This window comes from Anser cygnoides, chromosome 11 (assembly GCF_040182565.1).
Source record: "Anser cygnoides isolate HZ-2024a breed goose chromosome 11, Taihu_goose_T2T_genome, whole genome shotgun sequence".
Classification (NCBI taxonomy): Eukaryota; Metazoa; Chordata; class Aves; order Anseriformes; family Anatidae; genus Anser; species Anser cygnoides.
In genome coordinates, this window is record NC_089883.1 from 6104472 (window position 1) to 6120481 (window position 16010).

The following is a 16010-nucleotide window of genomic DNA, read 5'->3' on the forward strand; positions in this document are numbered from 1 at the left end:
AATGATACCTGAATGGACTCCAAACTTGGAGTGGTTGGAAAAACAAAGTTAATAAACTAAATCCAGAACTGCCACAAAATGCATGTTGTGATCCCATTTCCTTTTCTACTCTTATATAGTGTTTTCAGAACTACCTAATGCCTGTAGTAACTTTAAACTATTTTAAACAATCTCCTTTAAAAACTAGACACAAATACACTTATCATATTTTTCTTTCCCCAAAGGAATATCTGAAATGATCAGAAACAAAAAATCACATTTTTAGAATAATACAGGTAAGTGAAAATGAGTCAGATCCTTCAGTTAATGCATCTCAAACTGCAATGAGAGGAAAACTCTGTGTGATTAGAAAGTTAAATCTCTATCTCCATTAATCCTTGGTCTGTCAGACACTAGATATGAAGGCAAGTCTGGCTTTTTTAGAATGGGATATTTATGGCAACATATATTGTGTTATGGACTCAAAAGTCTAGCCACAGTGTACCAAAGAGCTACTTCCCATGGCATTCAATGGGGTGAGAATTTATGCACCTACGAAACAGCAGCTGTTGTAACTTTTAAACAGAAAGGCTTGCCTGACATCAGACAATTGGCCAGTTAATATCTACCAGGGCCAAACATAAACCAAAAAACAATGACTGTATATGTAGCCCTGCCCAAATACCAGTAGCATTTTCTAGAGCAAACCTGATTTTATGTTAGCTGTTGCTATGCAAGGAATTAGACTGTCATCCTGTTCAAGGCATTTGTAGGCCAGTAAAACAATCTTTGAGATATATGTGTTCATAAAATGGGCTGACATCCAGAAAACATATCCCCATACTATTGATTTGCAGCTTAGGAACTTAGAAGAGGATTAGGTTTTGATTTCTTTTTGATCATGCTTTTCGACATACTAAAAAATTAGAAGTGATAATGATTCCAACAGTCAAATTTCATACATAATCAAGGCAACCAAAACACAAGAATGCTGGCAAGAAGGCATGATACTTGATCTCTCTTACAGGAGGCTTCAAAAATTGTGGTAGCTCAAGATAAATAAAAAGTTCCATAAATAAGAAGTTTTAACCCAAACAAATTCCTCTGAAGCTACTCCAGCTCTCTTGAATGAATGAATCTTTGCTTGCTTTGTAAGATAAAGTGAAGGTGATACCAGTTCCCATCCCACCTCAGATGTCATTCTGAAGAACGAGGATATGTTATTGCAAATATCTATACATATAACAATCTAGCATATATATATATATATATAAATAGCTAAAAATAGATGCACACACAGATACACACCTGATCCTTATGCAAACTCCTTTACAGAAATTCACGTTGCTAGATATGAATTCAAAAAATTGATTTCAGACTGTTGGAGAAGGTTGCATATACATCATCTCCCTGGGTTATATGTGAACTGTCTCATCTTAACACAGCAAAAAGACTCCACTGGCAGTCAGCTATACAAAGTCCTACAGGAGTCAATGAAGCTCTTGAAGAACCTCTCTTCATTCATTCAGTTGCAGGACTTGAACCAATTTTAGTGCATCTGTCATCATCCTATATGAACATCGCTCTGCTCAGTTGCAAGTATAATACAACCTTGCAATCACAGGTCATTTAGGCACGATACAAAATCAAGACCTTGGTGATTTTAGATCCAACAGTATATTTTGTGTATTATTAAGTTTCAGACCTTAAATAAAACTTAAAATTTAATTACAAAAATCCCAGTGTAGTCTCAACTGATGGCTGAGGCATACTGTCGCTTCCTTTCTAATGCTGACTGGTTGATCAGCTGCTGAGTTATAACTCAGACAGCGACACTTTGATAGAGCTCCCACATCTACTTAAGAAGAGTTGCTTTACTGCTACCATCGCAGCGGAGGAGCTTTCATTACTGTGACACAACACAGATACAAGACAAATTGATTTAGCTATTCAGAAATTATTTAGCCTCCGAGGTATGGGAAATGATTGCTGTGAACATACAGTACATCATAAAAGTTCAGAGGGTGTTTATAAACCGAATAGAAATATTTCTGCATTCTAACAGCCTTTTCACTAGTTCTGCAGCATCAGCCATCAAAGCAGTTCCCATATAAGCCCATGACCTATTTTTTTCAGCTCTCATGCAACACCCAGGCACCAACTACAACACCAAAAGGCCCGTGGTATAGACACCCACTCCCCAAATTACAAATGGCTTTCTGTCATGCATTTTTTTATTTTCTCCCCAGTGATACCTTATGTTTGGGAGAAGATCCCGCACTATCCTCCTCAATTTATTTTCTAATGACATCTTTCGTCAAAACTCGAGAATAGTTCAACTGTTAACATATACATATACAATAGCTATTGCAAGCTTCAGTATACTCCCAATTTCTTGTAGTCGCTAGTCTGTCTTTTACCTAATACAGAGGCTGGTAAAGGAAACCATTAACAGGTTCAGATCACTTGCTCAAGATCACAGTAGCCAGGGACAGAATCCAAGAGCCCCCGCGATTTCAAATGATCTGGTTTTAACAAACCATACTTCATTTTTTCATGTTTCATTTCATCGTTAGACCAAATTCTGTCAGACATAATCCATTACATCATTGACACCTTTTCTGCTGGGCTTCATACTGTGCATGAGAAAAGTTAAAAGGACAGTAACCAATTTCTAAAATAAAAGTCAAGCAAGCAAAAACTAGCTTTCTGCGTTACATCTTTTAATGCAATTTGAGAGTATAAAAGCCTGGTATAGAACTGAGCAATTTAATTCACGGCATTACAAAACAATTATCAAAATAGAAGCAGAAATGGGATAGACATATCTGGAGGAAGAAAAAGAGCTATTGAAACTAATATTTAGACTAGTGTTCTACCTAGAAGAGAACAGCAACAACACAGCCTTGGAGAAAGGACCACTCGATTTCGGCTGATTAATGTGTTGCTATTTCAAAGGGCCTAATAACTACAAGTTAAAGCTCTGGAGGTTTGGAAGCCGTTTCATCTGAAAATCATTGAAGAGGGGTCCAACTGTTCCTGTCAAGAAGCATGGAGTTTGAACAACCATAAGAGTGGCCCTTTTGACAGCAGTACAAAAGATGAGAGAAGGCAGTCTCAACTGAAAGTAAAAACAAACCCTTAGAAACACGTTTCAAATCTGTTTTTTCTGCCCCTCTGGTTCTAATTTAGGATCTGACTATTAAGAACAGATTTTAGACGGGTGTCCACTAAAGTATGCCCATAAAACATTTGTCACCAGCAAACCCACAGTCATGGGACAGAACAGTTTTAAGAGGTTTAGAAGCCTAGCATTAGACGGGACTTTCTGGGCAATTTTTCTGCACAGTAATTTTCCTTTTTGAATTAGGATTTTCCAAAAAAAAAGAAAAAAGAAAAAAAAAAGGCTTTCATTGGCCTGGTAAGTCTTTCTTGAGAAGTAAAAGATGCTATGTGCTATGTTGTATAACAGAATAATTCTTGGAAAACAACAGAGATGTGGAGGAGAGGGATACATTCCATCAGATGGAAAAAATAAAAGTGAAAGGAGATTAAATGCACGCATGGAACCTATGGTAAAAGGTTATTTTCTCAGCCAATGTAGGCTCCAATGCTAATGAAATGCCTCATCAGTGGAGCTGTGAAAAATATTATTTGAAACTTCAGGTTTCAAAACCACACACAATTTGACTGAAGTCTAAATGACTAACAGCTTTGTCAAAAGTTTCCTTGCAATTCATAAACATGGTCTATGCAACTCATGAAGTCAGGAGAAAAAACAAGCTAATACCACTCCAAGTTACCTGTTTTGAACTAAACCAAAACACTGATTTTGATTCGAGGCACAAAGACATGCTCCCCTTTATTTACAGGGGAGAGGAACTGCATGTTTCAAACTTATCTCGGGGTTATGTAGTCTCAAGTTGCCATGTACACACAAATCGACTGTTTAGAAAGAAGATAAATTTCTGTAGCTAAGTATTCAGGGACAAACTAGCATTTTTTTTATTCTTTTTGAAGCCTTCTGTCCTTCTGCCCCAAACAAAATACAGGATATTAGCCAATAGTGTAAGACACTGGCTCTCCAAAAGGGCATTCAAATCCCTTGGAGGCAATAAGCTTGTCAACAACAAATTATTTTTGACAGATATTTATTCCTGTCCTTAGAAAGTGAGAGTAAAAGAGGCAAAGGAATAATGGACACACCCACTTAAAGCTGGAAACTCATGCGTGTGTATGTACCTGCATACAGAGGCATCTCCTTCAGATAACAGGCAATATAGATGCACTAACATGGTGCTGAGATCAGGCTAACAGAAACCAGAGCATATCATGTGGACCCACGTGAACACAGTAACAGTCTTTGCAATCCTGGGATGGCTTGTGCATTTGATGAGGAAGATATATTTAAAAACAAAAAAAAACAAAAAAAAAAAAAACAAAAAGAAGCCTGCAACAGAAGCTGCAATTAGTTTAAAATAGCTCCACTACAAGGCAGAGCAAATGAAAGTTGAGACAGTTTTAAAGAATGCATTTTCCAGTAATGTCCCCCTTCCAAATAATTTCTTCTTATAGTAGACCTTCTTCCAAAGAGATGCACTCCAGCATTCCTCCTTCCCATATCCATGGGATGCTCCATCACTGTGCCATGCTCAGCTGAGAGCCACCTCACCTCCAGGCACCAAGCTGGAGCTCAAGGAGGGGTCAGCGATGAGCAAAGTCGCTCCCTCATTGCGATGCAGTAACAAAGAATGTGGCAGGAAGAGAAATTATACTTAAACAGACCGGTGCTGTCAGAAGAAACCTATTTACTTTGGATTCAATCTGCTTTGTGTGTCCAGCAAGAGAACACAGAACATCTCAAGAGCGGTATGGTGCGTGCGTTGCATTGAGTGGGGATGACCAAAATTAAAAATGACCTGAGGGAATGGAAGGTCTTAAATATTTATGCCATGCTATGAATTATCCCTGCATTGTTCCACACATCTCATCTGTGTACAACTTGCTAATTTCATGGATATAACACAGGCAAAAAGTTTAGCTCTTCTACATAAGTGCTCTGTTACAAGGGCAAACACTATTGGAATCTAAAAACAAAGAGGAAAAAAAAAAAATCCACCTAAATACTCCAAATCCAAAACAGAACACCAAATTGTGCCTCAGTATAGCTCTATCTGGGCATTAGATATACGTCACGGTACACAACTGAGGATTAGGAATAAGGGGTTTGCTTACACAGCACAATTTGCTACCATGCGGATCTCACTCTATTTTGTATATATCACCTTAAGTAACAAAAACCGCATGGCCACGTTTGCCCATCTCGGTAGTCTGTGTAAATCAAGCCAAGCAAGACAGCTACAAAGCCATGTCCTGCTGCCACAGCCACACATCCCAGCTCTACTTGTCCCAGCCGCAGCATTCTGAGAAAGTGGCAGTGGATGAGGTTATCAGGGGAGAGAAACAGGAGGTGTCTGATCTGTGCTTGACAATTTATGTTACATGTGGTGATGCAAGAAGGAAAATGAGCAAAGACTTCGAAGTAAGGAGGCAGGATTGGAACTACACTCACCAGGGTCACAATTTTAATGGCAGTTTGAACATTAAAAAAAATAATACTCCTTACTCATAATAAAATAAGACATGAAAACCAACAAACCAGCAAAAAAAATCCCTTAAGAACACACAAGAAATCTCATACTGTTTAAGTCAGTATGTGTTAGGGCCTTTTTTATCACTGTCTGGTTTAGACTCTTCAGGGGGATCTCATTTTCTTTGCTGCTGCAAGGAAGTAGAAACTCATTTGTGTTTTAAATGAAAGCTGTGATTCATGTGCAATCACAGGACTCTAAGAAATGGAGCTGTAAGAAAAGCATGTTATTCTGCAAAAAGTCGCAATGAAATCAGAAATGCTGACAATATTACGATCTGTTCTCCACCACCCTCTTGGGACGCTGCTTTTGGCAACTCAATCAGGGAAGGCTGTGATGCTACATTTAAGGCTACCTGACTGCAAACACTTACAGAACGTCCACACTTGGATACTGAATTATATTACAGAACAAGAACTAAACAAGAAACAACCACCCCCCCCCCCCCCCCCAAAAAAAAAAAAGTGTCTTTTCCTTTATTTTGATTATTTTGGTTACATTAATGAGATTAGCCAGCCCAGGAAATTAAAAACAAGATCCTTAGAGACTTTTCTTTAATGAGGGGTCAGGGAAGAGCTGCCTGGTTCAAGTTTATTTCAATGAACGCATCACACCTCTTAACTTTATATGTAAATGAAAATTTATATAGTGCTTTGCAGATATTTCAAGACTATCTGTCAAATGTCACCACAAACAATTTTCAACACAAAAAGTTTTATCTGGAAGAGGGTCTCAACTTTTTCCTTTAGAACATACACATTTAAACCCCAAAGCAGAGCAGCCCACCACAAGTCTAATAGGATGCCTCCATACAGTTTTCTTGTGGCTGTACTTGCTCTTTATCCCTAACATCAAAAGAGGTTAATCCAAACAAAAACAACACCACCACCGGTTGTTTTGGGGTTCTATATTTGTATATGCACAACAGTTTTACAATAAGAGACTTCACATCTTTTCAAACTGCAGACACTGAAGAAATAGCTGTTTGCTAGCATGCTGACTGGTCTAATTTTTCCCTCATGTTTTTATCCAATGTATTTTACATTTCCTGAGCCAAGTAAAATACAGTTAAAGACCCTCAAGCAATACAGCTTAAAAATTAAGGGAAAAAAATTGCAACAGTTTTCTATCTTTCGGGGTAATCTGCTGGGAGTGGGTCACGGGAATAAATCTGCATGTTATTTCTAAAGGGGTAACTATGACAGACAAAGGCAGTGGGAGGAAGATCTTACAACAAAGGGGAGGAAGGCATGCCAAACAAAAATATGTTGTTTTATATTGTAGCTAAATGAAATGGTCATTTTTATCTCTAATGTTTTGGTTGTGTTTATCAGTAGGGTCATAGTTTCAGAATTGCTCTCATACAGAAAAAGTTATGATCTATTTTCAGGGAAGACAGGCATTATGCAAGTTAAAAGCCTGATTCTATAGTAAATAATTCTTCCAGTAAGTGTCAGAAAAAATATCTGTGCTATTTAAAAGGAGAAAAAAATGTAGGTTAATTTTATTTATTCTGGATAAGGTGAACACCTTAAAAGGGTCATGAAAAAAAATTATCATTAGCTAAGCTGATAAATGTCCACTTAGTTTGGAGACATATTTGTTAACATTGTGAGAAACACTAGCAGTAAGGGTCAGATGATGACGTAACTGTACAGTAAATGGAAAGAGTATGTGGTGGAAGTGTTCTTTAACTTTCGACGATCAACATTGGGTTACAACTGGTAGCGAATGAGATGTTTAAGCAATATGTTTAAATGACTTTAATGACTTCCCTCCTTCATGTTCATAGATATGAATGAGTAAAGCAAAACGGACTCTTAATAAAGCAAGCATGTTTAATTAGACTTAATTCCAAATACGGTGGCAGGAGAATCACACAACTTTTGTTCCCTGGCAATCACCAGATATGGCACGGAAAAGAAATTAGGTTGCAGTAAACCCACATATAGAGGTACTTGTACACAGAAATGTTTTGTAACTGTCTGGCATGCATTTCTCCAAAATCTCCAGCCTTAGCAATGCTTCCAGACTGAAACAGAGCAGAAGGAGCAAAGCATTGGTTTGGGTTTCTTTGTTGTGTTTTTTACTTGTTTGTTTTTGTTTGGTTTTGGGGGGTGTTAAGTAGTTACCAAAAATACTCAAAAAAATTAAAAATCCCACTAAGCCCATAGTAGAAAAACAGAAATCTAAAAACATCTATAAAGCAATGCAGCAAGATGGCATCCTTTCAGGCAAAGGATTTCAGACAATTCTCTTGTGTGCATACAGGGTTCCCCACCACAGCCTCCGTCAGCCGCCCTGTGCCAGAGCCCAGAAGTACCCTTTATCTACCCGAGACCAATTCTCCACAGTCAAGAGTACAGCAAAAATCATAATCGAATCTCAGTCCTCCCCACATCTCACAAGCACACAATGAATGCTCAGAACAGTCAGAGTGATTCAATGCACTTAAATAATTTTAGCAGGCTCATAATCCGCAGAGAGACAAAATTGCTGCATTACAGAACAAATGCATGAAGATGACTGGGATACTCACTGTAACTATATCCTAAATATGTTGCTACCGTACATTAGCAACAACAGCAAAGATCCAAAAAAAAAAAAATCCTAAGTATTCACAACATCACCGTGTAATAGAGATTTTCCACTAACGGACCTATGGCATCTTGATTTCCAAAACACAGAACAATAAAAGAAAAAAAAAGTTGCAAGACTCTTGCAATTTCAGGCAGCTGTTCAGGTAAAACTAAAGCCAGAAGATTGTTTATTTTAATAAAGCTATTATATGTGCAGCTCCAAATTAGGAATGGCAGGAGACCAGGGGATGCCTAAACCATCACCACCTGTTTGCCCTGAAAATCAATTAAAGTCACACTATCACAGCAATCCCTTCTTAGCTAATAAAAGTTATACAGCTTCAACGTGCGACTTTAGGTGCTTTGTGGGAATGTGCCTGAAATCTAAAGCCTTAGTCTTGTGTTACTTTGATAGTAAACACAGCTATGAACTAACCACCGTAAAACTTGCCTTTTTGGGGTTAGAGAAGGTGTTAAGAGAAAAGAGATTCTGAACTGTTGTTTTGATGCAGTGGATTGAACTAATATTCAGTAAATTCTAACAATCCAGCCAAGAACATTATATAGAGTTTTAAATAAGAGAAAACTGAAGTCCTTTATGACACATGCCTGTTCAACATATTCTGTGCTGCAGAACAGATACAACTTTACAAGTTGAAAGCAAGGGCAGTAGAGACATCCCAAGTGTTTTAGTAATTAAACGAATATGCATAATGAACCATATGCCCAAAGGGCCTGTTCTTCATGTGGGCCAGATTTTTGTTTGAATTTTTAATTTTTATATACAGATGAAACATTTCATGTAATATAGCAACAGTGCAAAGGAACATGCTATGCAGGAAAGGAAGGAGGAACTACCCATGTGAGAACGATCAGAATACATTTGATGAATTCTGCTCCTCAATTTCCGATTCAGAGCCAAGAGGGCTTTATTCAAAAAAAAAAAAATCATTTTCTCCTTTTAACAGCTGTATTAGTCATCTGCTCAGAATCTAGAAAAGATGCATTAAATATATATATTTATATAGGTCATATTTATAGATTTTTGTGTGTGAAATGGATTATATATATCAACATATTTAGATGCTACAAGACTAGTAAACCACTGACACTGTCAAATTCTAAAGCCTCCGATCCACCTAAAAAAAAAAAAAGAAAAGAAAAAAACACCCTACTGGGTGGTTTTCTGTTTGGCAGGTCCTGTGGTGTTCTGTGAGCTGTGGTAAAACGGGACACGCTCACATCTGTCTGTGAAGCAGGAATGGACATTTTTTAAAAGATGGGTCAAATTCCCCACTTGTTACAACAGTGTTACCCTACTGTGAACATCAGGATACCATGGCCCTGCTGCAGAAATATTAAATGCTCCAAGTTCTCTCAGTGTTGAACCATGTTTCTCCTTCTCTAGTAACATTCACCCTTTTCCATCCCTCACTTTTAAAGTGCTTCTCTAAGCAAGAGAACACAAACCACTGCAATAGATCAGCCCTTAAACCAGCAACAAAACTACCTGGTGCTTCCAGCTAATTTTTAAATAACTAGATTGCAGAATAATAACAACTATAAGCTGCCTCTTTTAAGTAGCTTTGATCCATCGGACAAATCTCTATTTTGCTTTGTAAAACCAGTACTGGGGTCTTGTCAGTGTGGACATGCTGGTTAAGCAGCAGAAAAGCTTTTCTGTAGGAGCTTTACTGCCTTACTTGTTATTTATTTATTTTATATGTGACTTGGGCTCTACAGACCAAGGGAAATCAAAGCCCTTCTTAGATTTTGTTTGGGAAAGGAAAAGTTTTGGATAAATAGCAATGAGTGGCTCACAGTAGCTCAGATTATAGCACTGCACATCATATAAACAAGCAGCATTAGAGTGGCTGTTCCATGTACTGACTTGGTACCATAGAGATAGAGTGGGGAAGCATCAGCCATGCTATAAGAAACACAGTCTGATCCGCTTTGGAATTAAAAGAGTGGCTTTTCGACAAACTCAGCAAGTTAAACTTTTTGTGGGACTTAGGGAGTTCCCATCACCAAACGAAAAAGAATAGCCTGTAAAATCAATCCCGACCCTAATGTTAAAAGTATTCAAAAGCTGAAATAACAAAGTTGTAAATAATTGCATTCGTTGTTCTCAGTCCTAATTCAGGGTTTATGCTTTTGACACTGCCTGGTTTATGTGATCTAGTGGTCTCCGTGGAAGGACAGATAAACTTCAACGGCTGTCAGAAGACAAAAATTGACATGGAGCATCACCTTTCCCGACTGTTTAAATCCTTTAAGGAAGTGTTGGAGCAATTAGAGAGGGAGTCTAATCTTTGCAGAGTGCATTAACACTCTCCGACCTCCCAGACAATAGATCAGACCTCAGACACATAATGCTTCCCTAAGGCTTTTTAACCAGAGCATTTGATCTCATAGTCACTCCGTATGTGCTACTATAGGTATCAGTGTATAAGACAGTGTGCGTTGGGCACTAAAGGACCACTATCTGTACCAGTATTCACACAGATTTTAAAATAGCAGGAAAGCCATTGCAGTGCATGGTGTTACAGAGCTACTACTTCCCAGAGAAAGAAAAGAAAAGGAAAAAATAAAATAAAACCCAGAGTAGCTCTGCAAAATGTCTTCATTTTTAATAATCTCATATTTCCTTTCTGTCAACACTGTTTACTTCCCAGTTTTGGAATATAAATCTATTTTTAAAAGGCATAGATTAGTTTGTTATTCATAGAAACAGTTATCTGATAATAATTTCAAAATACTTTATTTCTTAACCCCTATGGAGGGACTTGAGGGAAAGGGAATTAGGAAGACAGGTCTAGTTTATTAAGGAAATTGAAATACATCATTGCAAATAATTTTCCCAAATGTGCACTAGAAAGTATCTGGGGGAGTTTTCTTAACTGCTAGAACAAGTCACTATCTAATTCCTGATGGGCATGTTCTCTGAAAAAAGAATGCTAATATTACTGTATCAATTATATATTTCTCATTTAATATTCTAAACATTTTAAGAAAAGTTGCTCAGTGTATTTTTTTTTAATTGAATTAGACTTCCTTGCCATTATGTTCTGACAGAGGCCATGTCTGAACACTCACATGGACAATTCATAATGAGATTTTAAGACCAGCTAGCTGGATTCCCACCCACTGCTAAATAACGAGCACTGCAGTCTCACTAAGCACTTTTCCCCCCCCCATGCGATATATTTGGGGTACAATACTAGCTAACAACACTTTATATTAATCTACTAATACTTTGCATTAGCTGCAGGATTTTGTTTTACTTTTCTAGAACTACAAAAAGTGGCTTTTGTGAAGTACTTGCATTGCAAATATTTGTTGCTGCTCTTTAAATGTGTATCTCAAATTTGCCAAACCAAGTGCATCAAAAATGACAAAAAGGTCACATATACCTAGTATATTTAAAAACAAACAAGCCTTCAAAGTCAAAGTGTAATGCAGTTATTTCTAATCTGAACAAACAATAGACTGCATCTAATGAAAGTTGACAATTGGCTCTGATACAAAGCTGTGCAGCTCCTCTATTCCATTAAAAGATGAAAGCTGAAGGAAAGTACAGAAGACAGCAACTTCTCTCAAAATGCAAGTAGAAAGTTCTGAATCTCAACTAGCAGAGCACATGAAGGCTGCTTTGTTATTTTTATGTACGTATTTTTTGTGGACACTTCTGCTCACATATCACACTCATCTCTCATTAAACGTGCTAGCTTTCCGTGGGTAAAGTTAAGGCTCAAATAAATCAACATATTAGACAAGTACAAAACACTACATGTCTTACATATTTATTAACACTTCTCAAAATTAGAGCACTGTCTTTTAAACAAAAAAGCACCTGAAACCAAGCTAAGCTTGAATAAAATGTAGATTGACAATTAAAACTAATATATTTAATTTTAATGAAGCGGTGGGGAAAGAGATCAAGTCTCAGGGATGCTACTGGTGCCATTGTAATCCTTTACTGTGGCAGTAGTCAAATTTATTAACAATCAATAAAACAGACTTTTTAAATCAGATTTCTGGGATTTTACAGTTAGACCAGTGCTCCAGCTTTATTCCCCAGTGAATGCTAAAAAACAGAATTATTCTGTTGTGGGGTACTTTTATTACTACTGCTATCCTTAAACAACCTTATGTCCAACACCCGAGAACTTCCCAGATGCTTAAGACTAACCTCTGAGTCAAATCAATTATTAGTTGCTAGTGCAGGAAAGTAAAACAGGCTTCTTAAAAAAAAAAAAAAAAGTCTTTGCTCTGTAGTTTCTATACTAATCCTCTTTTATTTCAGAGCTTATTTCAGATCTTGCAAAGGATCCAACTCTTTTCATTTAAAAAAAAAAAAGTAGTAGAATGCTTTAAGAGAAACCCCTCAAGGTGCATCTGCCTCCATCATAAAAGCCAAAATGTTGCGTTACCTTCAAATATGAAATTTCTTCCAGTTGTCAACATTTCTGCAACTAGTGTTAGATTAGCGCTGAGAGAACTGGTGAATTAAATTAAAAATAAAATAGTTCAAGCAAGAAAAAGAAAACCTGCCAGAAAAATCTGACAAAAGCATGAATGTCAGAGCTGGCTCATTCATGAGAGGCCATCGCCACCTACAGGATTTTTCTTCCTCTTCTGAAAACCTGCTAGTCATATTCAAGCAGGATTTGTTCCACAGAGGATAGAAATTTTTAACTAATGTTAAATAACAGAGGTTTGCTGAAGTAAATGGACTTGCAGTGACTCAAACCACCTACAGACATGTCTCGACTTATTCCCTCGCTTTAAAAGAATAAGAATTGCCTATTTCCAGGAAATGCGCTGTTTTAAGTTAACGTTATAAATAAAGCATTTGTCTTTTTTAAAGAAAAAGATGAAGAAAAACCACAAAGTATTGATAGGGTTGCTCCACTGATAACAGAGGGGGTAATAGTCAATGCCTACAATCTTTCTGTAAAACTGAGTGTTTTAAAGCACTTTATAAGAGATGCCAGCTCAAAGTAATGTGAATGAAACAAAACCAAGCAGATCTGGACCGAAGGAGAATCAGTACACTTGGGTTCTTGGAGGGGGCGGCACATTAAGACAGCAAAAGAATTTTAACTTCTAATGAAAATTTTATTTCCTAATAGATGCCATAGACTTCCTACTTTTTTTTTCCCTACCATTTTCTGACAAGAAACAAGAACAGTAATTGCTTGGGCTGAGCTGGATACCTTTTCCCCGTGCGGTTTTCATACTGCACATCCATGCCAAACTTTGGGAATTTTACACAAAACGTTCTGAAATTCTGTTATCTCCAGTAGCAGTGAGCAAGTAGTTTCTCTGTCTCGCTCCTGTTTAATATGAATCTTGCCCATATGTAGTCCTCATTAAGCTTGAAATACTAATTTCACTTTCATTTAAATAATTTCTAACCTGTTAATAAAGTGAGCTTTCAGGAAAGGCAACAGGCAAATTGGCAAAATAAGTGACTGGATCCTGATATGCAGTATCATGTCTTTAGGACCAGATAAACTGGCAAATGGTAACAAATTCCTGTAGTTTGTCCTATTAATTAATTGATAGGAATTACAAATTACTGCTTTCTCACAAATTTGGAAATGTTAGACATTTAATTTGAAGTTCCTCTAAAGAAGCTAAAACAGCAAAAAAACTACAAAAGAGAAAAGCCAACTTTTAGGTGTTATGCATTTGAGTCTTTGGCAGATCTTTTGCAGCAAATTCCTAACATTGGGTTGGAGATTTGTAACACAGCAATAAGAATCAGGACCAAAAAAACCCTTCGGCACATGAAAGTTTTGCAAATCTATTGAGAGTAACAGAACCCATGACACCTTTTTGGATAGCAAATCTGATCTTTATAAAATAGCATTTTCATTTTTGTTTTTTTGTTGTGTTTTTTTTTTTTTTAAAGACAAAAAAAAAAAAACAGAGCAAAAGGCTATTCTCTACCTAGACTCCTAAGTAGGAGAACACAATGTATCTGCTAACGTGAGGTTTAAAACGAGTTCAGCAATGCTGAATATACAAATAAAACTAATAACAAGCGAGAGTACAATTTTACCCTGCCAGACAAAGCAAAATAAAAGATATACAAAAATACATGCTAAACGTACAAAACAATATAAGAGCAACAAAAATCTAACAAAACTTCAGAACTTTAAAAGACACAAGACGTTATATATTAAAAAAGAAAGGGCTTCATAAATCAAACAGCTAAAGTACAATACAATATAGCAAACTCCAGCCAGACCACAAAGAGGGTTCTCTCTTCATAAACATCAGATCAGGCTGCTAAAATTATTACCAAAGCTCTCTTGTAACTGTCACCTGTGGTGGGTATAATTACAGGCTACTGCTGCAAGCACGCCCACGTCATATGGCAATAAAAGGACCTACAGCTTGCCAAGACCAGGCAGACAATGGAGAACATACACCACCTGACGAGAGCCCAAAAAGATCAGCCAGGGAGACTAATAAAAATGACAGCTTAGAAACAAATGACAAAGCTTCAGCCACAAAAAAGGCAATATCAAATTAGCTGGAAACGCAAGCGCCGAGCAGAGTTCTCCAACAGGTCACAACTCGAGCAGAAAGCCAGTCAGAATTGTTTTCAGATGCATTTAGTTCAGGTTTTAGCTATAAAGGGCCATTTTTCTTTTTTTCTTTTTTTATTAAGCAAAAATGTTTGCTCATTTGGGGTTGGATTTGTGAGCTGTCATTAGCCAAACAGATTAAAACTATATATGTATATACACAAACACTTTTATATACATACACTATATATGTATACATTTCTAGTTCAGGTCTAGAGACAGATAGCTAGATAGATATTTGTATGTTAATACAGGCACCTTCTAGGTGCTACTTAAGGATATATCTGTACACTATAACAAAGCTGAATTTCTTACTCGTTACCTTAATTCTTTACTGGATGCCTGCATACACATTCCTGCTGACCAACTGTACAAACGCACCTCTTCTGGCAGAACTGGGCTTTTACCTGAACGCTCCAGGACACACACAACTGACGTATTATAAGGCTTTATTCATCAAGTAAAAACAATGCAAAGCAATTACAGAAAGAGTGAGAGGCAGTGGTTTGGGGGTCTTGTTACCAGGGCTGAGGGAATTGCTCCTATGTGATGCATTCACAGCACAGAAAGCACTGCTATCGAAGATCCTCAACCCCAAAAGCAAGGGATTTGCTTTACAGGGTGCCTTGTTAAGCAGGCCCAGAGGAAAAAACTATTATTCCTCAGATGCAAAACGTCTGTTGTTGTTTTTGTTTTGTTCTGGAACGCTTCACTGGTAAAAAGCAAATCCTTGAACTCCTGAGCTAGAAACATAAGACCACCTAGCCTTTTTAGAGTGAAAAAAGGATCTGGGTATCAGTCGCTGCTATGCTCCATCTCACCCTGGCTCCAAAGCTTCAAACTTTGTTTTTCCAGCCTTGTTTATAGTGTTGTCAAGCTTCTAAGTGGTTATTTCCCTATTAACTTTGTCCTTGTTTGTTCTTGCATTTTTTAAAGAGCTGGAAATAACATGTGTTTACTTTGCTGTGTGTCTCTCAGCATCATCAATATTACTGTTGCTATTCCAGGAATTTTAACTGCTGCAGCAAAGCAAAGCCCGGGATCTCAAGCTTAAATCATATTCCCCTCAACCACAAAAGAATAATACTGGAAATGTAAAATTGCTGGGAGAAGGGCAAAACCATCTCCTTTAATTGCCCAGAGAAGCCTGTTTCTCATCCGAGCAGTTGCTTGCATGTGTCAGGTAACGTGCTCAG

General features: G+C 37.3%; 1 protein-coding gene across 14 annotated transcripts in view; it reads right to left on the minus strand.

Annotated features, from left to right (window-relative positions):
• Nucleotides 1–16010, minus strand: part of MCTP2 (multiple C2 and transmembrane domain containing 2) — a 154127-nt gene that overhangs the window by 24513 nt on the left and 113604 nt on the right. The window lies entirely within an intron of this gene.